General features: G+C 40.0%; 1 pseudogene; it reads left to right on the top strand.

The window, feature by feature from the left end:
* The first annotated feature begins 4,107 nt into the window (after positions 1–4,107).
* On the top strand, positions 4,108–4,508 carry LOC113266424 (intraflagellar transport protein 20 homolog; annotated as a pseudogene).
* The last annotated feature ends 9,500 nt before the right edge of the window (positions 4,509–14,008 follow it).

Genomic DNA, 14,008 nt, shown 5'->3' with positions numbered 1-14,008 from the left:
CAAGCTCCATAACCTTTCTAAGCTTTGGTTTCCCCGCCTGCAAAATGGCAGTAGTAAAGGTACAACACAAATATGTTATGAGAATTAAAATGAGAAAATGAGTTAATGTGTCTAACACAGATTGCGTAGTGCTTAGCACATGGCAAGCCTTCAGGAAATGTTGTTTGCTATCATTGTGATCACGTTAAAGTATTAAAGACCTGAGGCACCCTGATCTGCCTTTCTTCTTTGGGGTTTGGGAAGGTGAGAAGAGCCTGCTAACCGTAGGAAAAGCTCCTAATCAAAAGTATAAGAAAGAAGACATACAGATGGCCAACAGACACATGAAAAGATACTCAGCATCACCCACCATCAGTGAAATGCAAATCAAAATCACAATGAGGGGGCGCCTGGGTGGCACAGCGGTTAAGCGTCTGCCTTCGGCTCAGGGCGTGATCCCGGAGTCCTGGGATCGAGCCCCACATCAGGCTCCTCTGCTATGAGCCTGCTTCTTCCTCTCCTACTCCCCCTGCTTGTGTTCCCTCTCTCGCTGGCTGTCTCTATCTCTGTTAAATAAATAAAATAAAAAATCTTTTAAAAAAAATCACAATGAGATATCACCTTATACCTGTCAGATGGCTAAAATCAACAACTCAGTAAACAAGAGATATTGGTGAGGACGTGGAAGAAGAGGAACCCTCTTGCACTGTTGGTGGGAAAGCAAACTGGTACAGCCACTCTAGGAAACAGTATGGAGGGTCCTCAAAAAATTAAAAAATAGAACTATCCCATGATCCAGTATTCATACTATTGGGTATTTACCAAAGAATAAAAAATAAAAATAAAAAACCACACTAATTTGAAAGTATATATGCACCACCCATGTTTATTGCAGCACTATTTAAAATAGACAAATTATGGAAGCAGCCCAAGTGTTCACCGATGGATGAATGGATAAAGAAAATATGGTACACACACACACACACACACACACCCTGGAATATTATTCAGCCATAAAAAAAGAATGAAATCTTGCCATTTGCAACAACATGGATGGACCTAGAGAATATAGTGCTAAGCAAAACAAGCCAGTCAGAGAAGGACAAATACCATACATTTTCATTCATACGTGAAATTTAAAGAAACAAAACAAATGAACAAACGGAAAAAAAGAGAGAGAGACAAACCAAGAAACAGACTCCTAATTATAGAGAACAAACTGATGGTTACCAGAGGAGAGGTGGGTAGGCGGATGGGTGAAATAGGTGATGGGGATTAAAGAGCACACTTATCATGATGAGCACTGAGTAATGTATAGAATTGTTGAATCACTTATTGCACACCTGAAACTAATATAATACTGTATGTTAACTATACTGGAATTAAAACTTAATAAAACAAACAAACAAACAAAAAGAGTGTAAGAAAGAGTTTTGGCCAAAATAGTTATGTCCCCTCTGCCCCTTATGCTCAGAACTCATCATACCTCACCCAGTTGAAATGCAGCCTACCTTATAGAAAAGAAGATCTTATTCATTTAAACTCCCAGATATAAATTGCAAAAAAAGGCAAAGATGAACAACCAATTATCAGGATCATAATGACCACTATATTTCCCAGCCATCTCACGTTCATGCTCACATACACTCAGTGGGTTAGATTTTAACCAAACAAAAGATGCGAACATTTATCTTTTTTTGCTAACTTGCCTAACCACAAAATTACCTACATTTTGTTCATTATTTTAAAATTCAGAATGATTACCCATGTAAGGTAAAGGAGTTGATGAATGTTACTACATTCAAAACTCATTATTATACATTTTTCCCACATTCTAGACTTAGAAATTAAATCCTCCAAATATTCTAAATTATATAAAAAGGATTCAACTTTCAAAAACTGTGTTTGATAAACCCCAAAGATTAAGCTACTTTCCTTGGCTATGTCTTAGTTTACCCATTCGTTAAAAAAAGTATAGGTATCAGGTGGGTGGATGGGTGAAATAGGTGATGAGGATTAAAGAGGGCACTTATTGTGATGAGCACAGGGTGTTGTATGGAAGTGTTGAATATTACACTGTATGTTAACTAAGTGGACTTAAAATTAAAACTTAAAAGAAAAAATTTTTTTTAATTTTTAATGTATAGGTATCTGTACTTTTTCTCAAGTAGATTATGAGATTTAGTCAATCAAGATGTATGACACTGAATTTAGAAAAAAGATGTTACATAGTGCAGAGTTGTATTAATATTTTGGTCTAAGCATTATCCAACTTCATTGTATCTAATTTGTGTAATCCCAAGAGCTTTGTCTGTCATACATTCCACTTTAACATGTTCTATAAAATTCACACATTCCAATACATTCCCCATTGCACACATCTCAGATCAATCCTTTAGCAAAACAGATAGATGCAGCCTTGAAACTCAGTCCCTGTCGGATCCGTCTATGCCCACCCACAACCTGTCAGCCGTCTCGCTCAGATTCCACAAAAAATGAGAGGGAGGGAATGAAGAGAAAAACTGGCAGGTATTAACTATATTCTCTCCTCACTCCCTGCTTGCCTGCTCTTATGGCTGATGGTAACAAGCAGGGCATATATTCACAGTTATCATACAAATAATTATCAATCCAATCGCTCTACCAACAAGTATTTATGGAGCACCAACTGCCCAGCTTTATGCCTAGTGCCTTGGAGAACATGTGGCAAGCACGAAACAGGCTTGATGATTTTACAAGGAGGTTGGGGAAACAAGCCCAACAAGGAAAGTAATTAAAGAACAATACAGATATTACTAAATCATATAATTCCGGTGATAAGTATTATAGAAATACAAGAAAAAAATAATGTTTACGATGTGCTTAACTCAGACCAACTGGTAGATAAGTAAAGTTCCATCATGAAAGGATGCTGTTAACTTTGAAACCCTATTCTTCTGTTACCGGGACTGTTGGGAACTCATAACCAAAATGTTCTTTACAACGTATAGAGACAATAGCATCTGTGAGGAAAAACTTAGTGTCTGACATTTGTATAATTTTCAAAGCATTGTTGCATTGTGTCATCTAATTGTTATAACACTTTGAGAAGTACTCAACGAGATATTATCTCAGTTTCTTTGTCAGGCAAGCTAAGGCTCAGGAGAGAGACATGACTTGCCCAAAAAGACATGGACAGTTGGTGGCAGAGGCAAGATTAGAAATTAGATCTTTTGACATCCCATCTAGGACTCTACTCTTTCAATAATAGTAGTAATCCGCTTTCTGAATACTTGTGTGATAAGATAAAATATAAAAGCATTTCCCACCCTTTTCCTATATATGGGATCAACCATAAGAATGTTGAAGACTTTAGTTTTCTTTCCTACAGTTTCCTAACACCTACACCAATACCTGGCTCATATTAGGTGTTCTCAATAACCATTTGTTAAAATCAACCCTATATAGGGGCGCCTGGGTGGCTCAGTCGTTAAGCGTCTGCCTTCGGCTCAGGGCGTGATCCCGGCGTTATGGGATCGAGCCCCACATCAGGCTCCTCTGCTGGGAGCCTGCTTCTTCCTCTCCCACTCCCCCTGCTTGTGTTCCCTCTCTCGCTGGCTGTCTCTCTCTGTTAAATAAATAAATAAAGTCTTTTAAAAATAAAATAAAATGAAATAAAATAAAATAAAATAAACCCTATATAATATTTTGGAGAAAGATTGATTTGCTTAGGGCAGAGATGGTTCTCAGAGATGGTTAAATATGGCTCATTAAATATGGATTTTGAAACTATTCCAGGGAAGCCTGGGTGGCTCAGTTGGTTAAGCATCTGCCTTCAGCTCAGGTCATGATCTCAGGGTCCAGGGACTGAGTCCCGCATCAGGCTCCCTGCTCAGTGGGGAGTCTGCTTCTCCCTCTCCCTCTGCCCCTGCGCTCTCTCTCTCTCTTCCATGAATAAATAAGATCTTTAAAAAATAGTATTTAACTTCCGCAGTCAGGTAATGATGTTCTGGGTAAACAGGTCCTGTAGCCCCTGCAGCAGCAGAAGCCCCTGGCGAGGCACCCGCGGCCGCTGACCAGGGAGAGAAAGCTTCTGCCTGCCACAATCAGCCCCAGCGGCAGCGCGCCGCCCCTACAGGGTTGGCAGCTATGGCCAAGGACATTCTGGGTGAAGCTGGGCTGCACTTTGATGAGCTGAGCAAGCTGCGAGTGCTGGACCCTGAGGTTACCCAGCAGACCATAGAGCTAAAGATAGAGTGAAAGGACTTGTGGACAAAATTGGTCAGTTTCAGAAAATAGTTGGTGGTTTGACTGAGCTTGTTGACCAACTTGCAAAAGCAGCAGAAAATGAGAAGATGAAGGCCATTGGTGCTCGGAACTCGCTCAGATCTACAGCAAAACAGAGAGCAGCCCAACAGCAGCAGCAACTCTAAGCACTAACAGCAGAAAAGAAAATGCAGCTTGAAAGGTATCGGGTTGAATAGGAAGCTCTGTGTAAAGTAGAAGCAGAACTAAATGAATTTATAGACCAATTTATTTTTCAGAAATGAACTGGAAATGTCATTTTATAGCAGGAGGGCAGAAAACAAAATAAAACCCTCAAAAAACCCCTGTACCGTTCCAGTGACTTGACTAATGACCCATGTATGTCCTAAGCGATGGTGTGTAAGGGACGCAGCCTCTCTGAAGGCAGTAAATTATCTGGGGAGCTTGTTGCAGATGTCCGTGCACAGCGGCTGGTGAACACCCCGTGGCCACAGTGGTCCAGGCTCTCACCTCTTGGCATTCTTAGCCTGACTTGAGCAATATGTAAACTCTGATCCTTTTTTTTTTTTTTTTGTAAATTCACAAAGCTTTTGAAAAGAAGAGCAATGAATTACTGTTTTCAAATAGAAAAAATAAAAAATAGTATTAAAAAAAAAACTATTCCAGAGGTCCACTCGTGGAAATTTTTACTCAGGGGCTCTTGAATGAGGCCCAATGAGTGTTTTTAAGATGATCCTTCAACAATTCTAATGAGCCACCAGGATTGGAAACCTCTGGTTTAAAGCATCTTGTTTCTCTTTATTCCTTCCTTCCCTCAGATTAGTCAGTAAAGAGAAGCAAAAAGGTAGATGGGAAGAGGGGTACCTGGCTGGCTCAGTTGGTAGAGCATGCCACATGTAACTCTTGATCTTGGGTCCTGAGTTCAAGCCCCACACTGGGCGTAGAGTTTACTTTAAAAAAAAAAAAAAAGACAAATGGGAAGAGAAATAGGTAGAGATAAACACAGGCCTAAAGATTAATCCTTGGGAGAGAACCTTGCCCCAGTCTTGATGGTTTTCCTGTTTTCAATTCTAGTCCCTTATGAACCTTGATTCTGTGTCCACATTTGGATTCACGTATTTAAGCATTCCTTCAGCGCTGAGCCACATGCTGGGGAAATAGCAGTCCCTGCTGTCCTGGAGTGACAGTGCTGCAAAGGCAATACACAAAGGGAGGCTAAGTCAGAAGATGAGAAATGCTAGAAGGAACAGCAAAGCAAGATAAGATGGAGAACAGCGAGGGGCATGGAGCTACTTTATGCAGGGAGGCCTATTGAAAATGAGTTCCATGAGAATCCTCTGTATCCCTATAATACATGTGCCCTTCTCTGAAGCCTTCTTGACTGAAGGGATCGGCAGGATTTCCTGATTACAGGCAACCGAAACTGAGTCTAATGATCTTTTTTTGTTCGTTTGTTTAGATCTGATTTATTTATTTTTCAGGAGAGAGAGAGCACAAGCCGGAGGAGCTGCAGGCAGAAGGAGAGGAAGAAGCAGGCTCCCTGGGATCATGAATTCTGAGCCGAAGGCAGACGCTTAACCGACTGAGCCACCCAAGCATCCCTGATTCTAATTATCTTAAGAAAAAAAAAAGGAAGTATGTCAGGGGTTCGGTGAATCAATAAGACACTCTAGAACCAAAGTGAGAAGATGGATAGGAATGGAGGCCTCACTGGCGTGTCCAGCAGTCCAATGACTGTCTTTTAACAAGGATAACCTGGTCAGAACACCTCTGCCATTGTTATGTGACACTGCTGGCTTCACAGGTATACTTCATAAATCCTAACAGTCTCTTCACCTATGCACTGTTCGCTCCAGAGTTAAAGCCCCAGCTGCGAGAGGCTGAAAGGTCAGGCCTAAGGCCACCTGCCAGTGTTCCAGCTGCAATGAGTAGGAGAGAAAGTAACTCCCTTCTGGGGCAACCAAGGAGGGGAGCACAGCATAGTCTCCCCAAAAGCTTCCATCTTAATAAGATATTCCCCAAGCAGGAAGGCCTTGAATATTGGACTACCAAAAAAGGCAAAAATTCTACTATAGTTTCAGTTTCTTGCAACTAAATTAGCCCTGACATAGCCCCCAGAGGAAGGCTATAACCTAAGAACAAGTCAGAACACAGAATGTAAAATTCTGCTCTGTCTCGGGACATTAAATAAGCATTAACTGGGCACAATGCCAGGATGTTGAAGACCCAAATGTGAGGCCCCAAAAAAAAAATTTTTTTTTCTTGGCTTAATGATCCTTATGGTCTAGGTGGGGAGACAAAAAATATAAAAAAGAATTTTCAAAATAAGAGAGCATACGCCATGGGCCCAAAAGTGCTCATGGGAAACAATTCAATATAGTGCTTAAAACACTTGCTCTAGAACTAGACTGCCTAAATCTCAATATTGCCTCCATCCCTTACTAGGGGCAAAACCCCAGGAACATTAATTTCTCTGGGCCTCAATGTCCTCATTTGTAAAAATGTGGATAATAAACATAGCTACCTTGTAGATTTCCAGTGAAGACTAAACTAAGATAATCCATGTAAACCCTTCCTACTATGCCTGGCCAACACGTAGTAAGCACTAACACCAGTTAGCTAAGCTAAGCGCTTCTGTATTTTATCAGTTGATGCCACCACTTGTAAAATACGTCATTATTTTATGAATTATAATGAAAGAAAATCACTTCTAATCAAACTCTGATACAATGCTTTTCTCTAACTTAGACTTTTTCTGTACAATCTCATCCTCCACTCCATCAGGAATGTTGGTGATATAGCCTTGCTCGAAAGAATGCTCCCTGGGGCACCTATTAGCTCAGTCAGGAGAGCATGCCGCTCTTGATCTCGGGGTCATGAGGTCAGGCCCCTTGTTGGGTGCAGAGATTACCTAAAAAAATAAAATCTTTTGGGGAACCTGGGTGGTGGAGTCGGTCAAGCATCGGATTCTTGGTTTCAGCTCAGGAAGTGATCTCAGGGACGTGAGTTTAAGCCCCACATGGGACTCCACTAGAAGTCTGCTTGAGACTCTCTGTCTCCTTCTCCTTCTGCCCCTCCTATGCCGCCCCCCCAAAATACATAAATAAATCTTTGAAAAAATAAAATACAATCTTAAAAAAAAAAAGAGCGCTACCAATTATCTCTGGGATTATCTACCAAATTACTGGCATCCATTTTGTAAGTCATTCTGAACATCAATTACATTCAACATATGTGGTACCAATAATGCATTTAACTCAGCTGAACAGCTATGGCCATAATTACGGTTACAGTTATAGACAATTATATCTATGTCATAACTGCCACCTGACTGATGGTGATTGCAGATACAGCCTGATTTCACAGATGTTAACATGTGAAAAAATGTGTCTTATAATGTATAAAATTATTAGAATTTATAAAATTTTAAGGAAATCAGAAGACTATAGGAGCCCAAACTGCGATTTTATAAAACGAAGGGACAAAAAGGAATAGCTTTGACAGATGTTTGCAATGAATCATCTTTGTTACTGTAAACTTGTAGAAAACTGTTAAAATTGTTACTATAGTGAATACTAAAAGGAGAGTATTTTCAGAACTGCCAGGCCAAACCTATCTGCAAAGTTTTCTCAGAATCCAAGAACTGTAACAGTGGAAGGGAATCACACAAGACTTGAATCCGTCCATTCCACATCATCCCTGCCATCTAAAGGTCACCCAGCTCTTTTTTTTTTAATTTCTGCAGTGATAGTAAACTCCCAACTTTCAAATGAAGTTTATCTCTGGGAAATTCTGCTTAAATTTCTTCCATATATTTAAAAACAACAACAACAAAAAAACGTACTTCCTGTGTCATCCACCTCTTGGCCTAAGTCCTATCGTTTAGGACTATACTTTCAAACATACTCACTCTTCATTCCACCTGTGGCCTGCCCCACCCACACCCCCCACATTGTGCCTTCTCTTTTCCAAGGTCCATCAATTTTGAGGGTCAACAACTTGAGCTGAGCTCAGCTGTATGGCTCTTCTACTGGTCCTACCTGCAATCAGCTTGCATCATCTGGCAGCTTGACTGCTGCTGGGTGGCCTAAGATGTTCCCACGCACATGCCTAGAGTTTGTCCTGGCTGTCAGCTCCATGTCTCTCCACATGGGCTCTTGTCCCCAAGGGGTCTAGACTACTTTACCACTAGTGTCAGGACAACAATAGAGTGAGAGCAGAGATTGCGCAGCCTCTTAAGGCCCAGCCTAAAAACTCCCACAATGTTGTTCTGCCACATTCTATCGGCCAAAATGAAAAACAGACCAGTTCAGATTAGAGGTAGATAAATAGACTCCACTTCTTGTTGGGAATCATAATACAAAGTCACATATACAAAGGGGTGTGCATACCAGGAGGTGCTTAGCATTTGACTTGCATTATCTCACCTACTTTCTTCAACAACCTGTTGAGTAGGCACTATTATTATGTCGTATGAGATATGAGTATGGCTGATACACTGAACAGGTGGGATTCACAAGTTATAATTGGGGAAAAAAAAAAAAAAACTGTCTTTCTTTTCTCCCCTTTCCATTCAAACCAGTTCTTTGGGGATGAAATCTAAGGCAAGTCGTGTGACTTTTCTGGTCACTCAGATAATTAAAAGTCTGTTTCTAGGCTTCTAAAACAGTCTTAGTTCAATAATTAAAATGTCCAGTCCCATCTAATGGGTTGACTTGCAACTTCTCATTCTGTAATTGTCATAGCACTAATTGATTCAAGCAAGAATCATCAATGGGTACTAAACATAGTTGGTGGAAGTTTGATGAGGAAAAAGGAAATTTTGCTGTCTCAATCTATCTTCCTTCAAAATAGTTATTTATTACAAATGGGAAAATTATAACTTTATGGTGGAGAAATCTGGCAGACACCATATTATCCAAGCAATCAAAGTTAACATGAGAGGCCGCTGGTTGACTTAGTGGAGCATTCAACTCTTGCTCTTCGGGTCGTGAGTTCAAGCCCCACATTTGGCTTGGAAGGTATTTAAAAAGAAGGAAAATAAAGTTAAAGGGAATAATGGAGCAAACTCCATGTGCCTCTTGATGTAAAGTGTTAAGAAGAACACAGAGTCAATTATGAAATATTCCCACTAAAAATGCAAAATTCCAATCCAATCATAGGGAACATCTAATAAACTCAAAGTGAGAGATGTTCTACAAAATAAATGGCCTATAATCTTAAAAATGTCAAGGTCGTAAAGGACAAAAATGGCTGAAGAACTGTCCAGATTAAACGAGAATAAAGACACATGACACTAAATGTAATGCATGAGGGGACCCCACTTTAGGGTCAGGAACTCATAGGACACCTAGAGCGACAGTTCTCTCCAAGTATGCTATTCTAATTTCCAGCCTTCCCCTCAGGATAGGGGTGGTCAGCTAAGAGTTAGGAAATCAGTGTTCAACCACCTCCTCTTCAATTTCTGATTTGGTGATCTTACCCATCACTTTGGAATTCGGGATAGTTTATAATAATCATTTTAGGGGGACTCATTCACAACGGGAACAAGAAGAGTCCTATCTTAACATTTTATTCCATGAGGAAACTAAGGCTCTAAAAGTTTAAATAACTTGTCTTAGGTCATAGATAATAAAAAAGAGAGTTGAAATTCCAAATTAGTGTCTTAAATGTATGCTTAAAAATTTCACATTGGTAGATTTAGCCTGTTGCTCTGGGCAGTTGTGTTTTCTTAGATCCTGATTAGGTTACTTCAGGAACTTGTTCTACTCCTTGTTTATCAAGTATTGACTGCGATGTGCCTTACATACATTGCCTCAGTTTACTTTTTATAATTGTATCATTTAACAGATGAGAAAATTGAGAAAATTGATGTTCAGAGAAGTTAAATGGCACGCCCAAGATCTGACAGCTAGTAAGGTATTAAGCCAAGATTGAAAGCCACCTGTATCCAAACTCCAAGCTCATGCTCATAGCCACAATGCTTAAGGATTTGAAACAATAGTTAGTTCAATGCAAGGACGCATATCAGCCACAAAGTGCAAAGGAGAGAAACACTCAACTCAGAAATGGGAGGGGCAGTGGCTAATTGAGATGATGGAGGTTAAGGAGAGGATGATTACACGAAAACTAAACAAAAAACAAAACAAAACTTAACGAAAGGAAGAAATTCAAAATGAGTACAAAAGGGTTCTGAGTTTCCTGGAAGTGAAGGCAGGAAGGAAAATCTCCATGAATCACACAGTTCTCAAGGAAAAGAAGAAATGTCAACATTCTCACCAGATCATGAGGAAGTATGTCTATTACTGCATAACAAACCGCCCTAAAACTTAGTGGTTTTAAACAAACACCAGCTAATTATGGCCCACTTATGGTCCCGTGGGTCAACCGGGCTCATCAGCTGGATGGTTCCGGTGTTCCACATCTGTGAGCAAACAGCCTGGAGAGGTTCTAGATGACACTCACAATTGTGGCACGCTGGTGGACAGCTGGGAGGATTGCTCAGCTGGGACACTAGGAGGGCTGGGCCTCTCTATCCATGTGGTTTCTGGGCCTCTGTCTCTTCTTTTCCATGTAGCTTTCTTCACTTGATCTCTTCATATTGCCTCTTCAGCAGGGTCGCTGGACTTCTGACATGGGCTCAGAGCTCCCAAAAGTGAGCATTCCAAGAAAGCAGAAGCGGAAACTACCAGGCTTTTTAAACAGTAGGCCTAGAATTGACACAGTGTCACTTTTGCTGCATTTTACTTATTAAAACAAGTCACAGGCCAGCTGGATTCCTTGTAGGAGGGACTAATACACAAGGGTCTGAATATCAGGAAGCATGATTTATTAGTCTTCTTTGGAGAACAGCTACCACAAAAAGAAATCAACTTTTTTTCCTAGCACTTTACTATGAAATTATTACATATATTTTTATAATAATTGTACAGGAAATACAAAGGTATGCTACCTTTGACCATGACTTTTTATGTGACTCTTTTTTTTTTATAATGTGACTCTTGAAGTCAAAAATACTGTAAAATGAGAGAAAAGGTATTTCTGAGGAAACCCAGGATAATATATTGTAAACATATTGCTTAATAATAACTTGAATTGAAATAGGGGTAGAAGAGAATTTATAGAAATGGATGGTTAACATTTCTCTTGGGTTATTCCACTTGCATACCTATTGCTTTAGCAGGGAATATTTTTTGCAGGTACAATATAGCTAATAATTCAAAACCTAGGATGACTATACCAATGTTCTCCTGCCAAAAGAGCATTAGAAACATACCCAGTGCTGAACAATATTAGATGATATCAGGAAACAGAGATGATTAAATGATTTGTTATCTTAATAAGCCTTACCTAGATGTAGGAAAGAGGCTAAAGCTAAAATGAGGCTAAAGCTAAAATTGCTAAAGAAGCAGCTCATATTTTTCCAGGACAGGGACACATTTGGTCATTTTCGTGATTCTGGACAATGTACTGTGTTTTGTCTGTGTTCAAACAGGTGTCCATCATAATCACAGAGCAGCCTTGTCTGATGTTGGTGTTCTGTGAAGTTATTTACGTTAACAGAAGAACATCAAGGCACACCTAGCGCCAGCCTAGGTCATAATAACACCAGCTGATAGTACTAACATCCCCAGCTGCTAGTACCAAACCAGCACCCAGATATTAGGGGCTCTTTTCCTCTGTCTCAAGTGTAATGGCAAGGAAAAAGAAGGAGGAAATAATCTTAATGTTTAGTTGTAGGGGGCCACTAGAATAAATTAGGGTATTATGCATCCATATGATAGAATACTATGCAACCAGTAAAATGATGCAATGGAAGAATGTTTAATCACATAGAAAGCTGTTCTCATTATATTGTTAGGTGAAAGGACTGCTTAGAAACCAGTATTTATGGGGCGCCTGGGTGGCACAGTGGTTAAGCGTCTGCCTTCGGCTCAGGGCGTGATCCCAGCGTTACGGGATCGAGCCCCACGTCAGGCTTCTCCACTATGAGCCTGCTTCTTCCCCTCCCACTCCCCCTGCTTGTGTTCCCTCTCTCGCTGGCTGTCTCTATCTCTGTCAAATAAATAAATAAAATCTTTAAAAAAAAAAAATCTTCCATTAAAAAAAAAAAAGAAACCAGTATTTATGGTGTAATTACAGTTCGGTAAGCTATATATACACCTGCATAGAAAAAATACTAAGAGAATACAAACGACAATATTAAAACTGGCATATCTTGGATCATCTGGTTGGTTCAGTTGGAGGAGCATGAAACTCTTGATCTTGGGGTGGTGGGTTTGAGCCCCATGTTGGATGTAAAGAATAAATAAATAAAATTGGCATATCTGATTGCTGAGATTATGGGCAATTTTTTTGCCTGCTAATCTATATCTCCCAAAGTTTCTCAATACTGATGTATTACTTTTACAATGAGAAAGGACAGTGTTGTTGTTTTTTTTAAGTAGGCTCCACACCCAGCATGGAGCCCAATGCAGGCCTTGAACTCATGACCCTAAGATCAAGACCTGAGCTGAGATGAAGAGTTGGATGCTTAGCCAACTGAGCCACCCAAGTGCCCCTGTTGCTGTCGTTGTTTTAACAAGGCTCACAACATGAATGAAAACCCAGAAGCAGAGATTCATAGGGAGACCAAAAGGACATTCAAGGGCTTAAGCCACTAGCATGTATGAAGCGAGGTTTACATTCCAATGTGCAAATTAAGGATACGGACTTGCATTTCTCTGCAGAAAAGGGTAAAAAAAAATGAAATATCTTTGGATTAACTCAAAAGGATTGGCTCGAAGTCCTAGACTTCTGCATCAATAAGCAAAGAATAAGTGATAAATTACTGTCTGCCAAATACTGTTCAAAGTATTTTGCACGTATTAAATCAACCAATCTTCACAATAACCCAAAACATAAATACTGTTATGATTCCCATTTTACAGAAGAGAAAACTCAAACAAAGATATCAGTCAAGTAATTTTCCCAATGTGCTGTAGCTAACAAGCAGTAGAGAGGAATTTGAATCCAGACCCATTTCTAGAGTCTGTGCTCTTAACTTTTATTTGAAAAATGAAGGCAGACATTTTCAATGACGTGGATGGAACTAGAAGGTATTATGCTGAGCGAAATAAGTCAATCAGAGAAAGACAATTATATGCTCTCACTGATACGAGGAATTTAAGAAACAAGGCAGAAGATCACAGGGGAAGAGAGGAAAAAATGAAACAAGATGAAACCAGAGAGGGAGACAAACCATAAGAGACTCTTAATCGTAGGAAACAAACTGAGGGTTGCTGGAGTGGAGGGGGGTAGGAGGGATGGGGTGGCTGGGTGATGGACATTGGGGAAGTTATGTGTTGTGGTGAGCGCTGGGTGTTGTGTAAGACTGATGAATCACAGACCTGTACCCCTGAAACAAATAATACATTGTATGTTAATTTTTTTAAATCATGAAAAAAAAAAGAAAAATGAAGGCAGAATTTAAACATACTTGTCATAAAATCATATAAATATTTCTATACTCTCCTTAGACTTTTAAAATCTGTATGTTGGGGTGCCTGGGTGGCACAGCGGTTAAGCGTCTGCCTTCGGCTCAGGGCGTGATCCCGGCGTTATGGGATCGAGCCCCACATCAGGCTCCTCTGCTGGGAGACTGCTTCTTCCCCTTCCACTCCCCCTGCTTGTGTTCCCTCTCTCGCTGGCTGTCTCTATCTCTGTCGAATAAATAAATAAAATCTTTTAAAAAATAAAAAATAAATAAATAAATAAATAAAAATCTGTATGTCATCTCAGTGGG

Source organism: Ursus arctos, unplaced genomic scaffold, assembly GCF_023065955.2.
Source record: "Ursus arctos isolate Adak ecotype North America unplaced genomic scaffold, UrsArc2.0 scaffold_3, whole genome shotgun sequence".
NCBI lineage: Eukaryota > Metazoa > Chordata > Mammalia > Carnivora > Ursidae > Ursus > Ursus arctos.
The sequence above is the reverse complement of the archived record's forward strand: the minus strand, read 5'-3'. Positions and strand labels throughout refer to the sequence as shown.